The following is a 3,182-nucleotide window of genomic DNA, read 5'->3' on the forward strand; positions in this document are numbered from 1 at the left end:
TAATGTAAAGTAACATATCTTACTACATGGAGTGGGACGGATTTTAGTCAAATATAATAGCCTATGTTTAGTTGTGAGACCACAGCCAGCGTACAGAGGCTTCAATCTAGAGCGAGCTGATGTTGCAAGTCTGTGGGAGAGTGAAACATTGTTTTCAGTCTGATTGAACGCAAACATGCAGCTTCTCTCTGCCAGAAGTTAACATCTCTGCAGTATAAAATATCAGCATTCAAACGTATAATTGCCTAATCCGTATTTAAGTGTTTTGCCTTGTTATAACCACAAAATTCAATAGGAAATAAGAATATAACCAAATGTCACCTCAAGAACAATGTGGTCAGTATTTGTTAATACATGACGGCATACCTGTTTATGTTCTGGTATTGATACTACTCAGTAGTAAACCTCTGTTAAACGTAATACTGGATTAACTACACTGGGAATTCCTAGTGGGATATAGGCTATCCAGCCAATGCTTTCTATTTATGGAGATTCTATCCGAGATTGGGGGCACCATTGCGTGTGTTCAATGTCTGCTGTTCATAGCGGAATTATTCTGTTGATGGTGTGTTTTTTCATCGACCTACTAAAGAAGTTCTATGTTTCATGGTGAATGATGGGTTTTCGTTGCACTTCTCTGTTCCGACACTGTATGCCTGGAAGCCTTTTCCAGCACCAGCAGCCAACTCCGAGTCCACACCCACTACGCCACGTGCACTGTTACGCAGGCCTTCAAGCTGCGTAATCTTGAACGAGCACGTCGAGAGCAACAAGCAGTTCGCAAACAACTTTTGCCAGCACAGTATTTTAACATGTTTCAAGATTGTATGCATAGTAAAGGGTCGCCTATTTGGTTCTTGACTATGACAGCTACCCGACATCTGACGTTAATAAAAGTATGCAATTTTTGGTGAATCTTACTTTAATTTCGGCGATAGATTATGCTACCTTGTGTGTAGATAGAGCGTTTCGGCTTATCAATGGAGGTGAATATTCGGGCTATTATTATAGTTGAGGTTAAGCACATTTTGCGTATTCGCAAATGCTCATGTATCATTGTCAGTTTATACTCATGTTTCACTATCAACAGATAAAAAAATTCGACTCCGGTGGGACTCGAACCCACAACCTTTGAATCACCACGATCTTTAACCTAGAAGTCCAATGCGCTATCCATTGCGCCACGGAGCCGCTGAGGTTCTACAGAAGTAGTTTCACATACGACCATCTTTTCACCTACATGTTATTCTGTCAATGTTAGGGAAGTTATGAAATAGGCTGAACACGGTTTGAAGAAAAATCTTTCAAAAATCCATCAAAGGCTTTTATTTTGGGAGGTTTCAAAATAGATGTCCCAAGCTGTAGCCTACAATAACTACACATATTATTAGGCTACATAGGCCCATTATAAACTCAACACAACCGTCACATCACTCCAGCACAGTCACAGTACCATCTCTTACATATTAGAAAAGTGATGGTCTTTCGGTACAAAATTGTACTGGCGGTTAGAGAGTCAGTCGAGGACATTTCTGGTAGCGAAAACCAATCATATCCCTGATCCTACCAAGAAGTTACGTAGAATTGCCCTCACCAACCATAAAAAAAAATATATATATATATTTTTTATTTTATTTTTTATTTTAATTTGATTGATTTTGTATTTATTTATAACAAATCAATACATAAAGCACATGAGGGAACACAAGCATACATAGATGACAAACGATAGACAATCGAGCTAGGGGGTACAATATCACATTACAATTACAAATGCATATGCCCTCACCAACCAAACAGAGACCGCACCGCTGCCAAAGACGTTACCATGAATTGGCCAATGAGAACAGAGCTGTTGAGCACTACTGATGACCGCTGGCCTTGGCGCGGTTCATGACGCTTCCACATAAAATTGGCTTATCAGAGTAAAAGTAGATAGATATTTGTTTGAGTGAGGTTCCCATTTATTGCATGATATAACATACATAGTTTCCCTGCAAAAGATTACCTTACAAAGGATGCAGAGACGTGTATTCCATGTTGTTCTAGTGAGGCGGAAAGAACCGTATGCTGTCCTCTCACCTGTGCTTTACTTGTATACATACATACCCAGGCTACATACAGTCAGGTAAAAATTATTGGCACCCTTGATAAAGATGAGCAAAAAAGACTATGAAATAAATAATTCAAATACTGAGCTATGAGCTATGAAGAAGGGTACATTTAGTAGGCCTAAACACCGCAGGAGTTAAATCTTGTTTGTCCCATCGAAAACGTAATGTTGGCTAAGTTATTTTGATTGTAAATCAAGGAAGTAATTGAAGACAACATAATTGGAGGAAGATGTGAGAATGACAAATATACTCTCATTTGTTTTTTAATCAGTGCACAGCACACACTCAGGAAAATTAAATAGTTTATACAATGGCGCATTCAAAGACTGACATTAACTGATCAGAATGTAATTACAGCATTCAGCTAAGGGGTTTTGTGCTCAGAGTAAATTAAGAGGAAGGGGAGAATACTGTTGACTGATACATCAATGAAAAATGATGCTGTATAAGCTTGAAAAATAGAGGATCAGCCGGGGACAGGTGTGGAGGTCATAAACACCACAGAGGGACAAACAATTGAACAATAATAATTACAATTTTGTATAATTACCTTAAAATGGAGAGAGACTGATAGTTGGCTCCAATCAGAATGCCCAGCCCGTAAGGAACAGAGGACAAGGAGCTGACTGAAGGACAGCCAAGCATAGATGTGGAGAATGGACAGAGGCCCAGCCGGGCACAGGTATGGAGGTCACAGACAGAGACCCAGCCAGGCACAGGCGTGGAGGTCATAAACCCTCAGTTCAATTCCATTACACGTAAGAGTCATTGGACGAAGGCGTATTCTGTACGGGAAGTTGTTAAGAGCCCCGAAGTTCGGTCTGAACATTAACACGCACCGCTTGCAGTACGGTTTTGTAAGCATAAGGACCTTATCTTTCAAATACAAAACAAAAAACAAAAGGTTAAATTGATATACACCTTTATGGGGTTAGTCTTACCACAGGGCCATATCTCCATGTTACAGCATGTGTTTGCCAGTGGCAACCCGTCATTCAGGGCAGGTGGGGCAGAGCAAATAAAAACATTTAAGAAATAAAGTGCTTTCTGTGGTGGTGGGGCAAGCCA

General features: G+C 40.0%; 1 non-coding gene across 1 annotated transcript; it reads right to left on the minus strand.

Moving 5' to 3' along the window:
• Nucleotides 1-1,101: 1,101 nt before the first annotated feature.
• On the minus strand, nt 1,102-1,191 carry trnar-ucu (transfer RNA arginine (anticodon UCU)). The gene is given in 2 exon segments: nt 1,102-1,137; nt 1,155-1,191. It is a non-coding gene; the product is annotated as a tRNA-Arg (tRNA).
• Between the last annotated feature and the right edge of the window lie 1,991 nt (nt 1,192-3,182).

The sequence above is a fragment of the Oncorhynchus kisutch genome, linkage group LG5 (genome assembly GCF_002021735.2).
Source record: "Oncorhynchus kisutch isolate 150728-3 linkage group LG5, Okis_V2, whole genome shotgun sequence".
Lineage (NCBI taxonomy): Eukaryota > Metazoa > Chordata > Actinopteri > Salmoniformes > Salmonidae > Oncorhynchus > Oncorhynchus kisutch.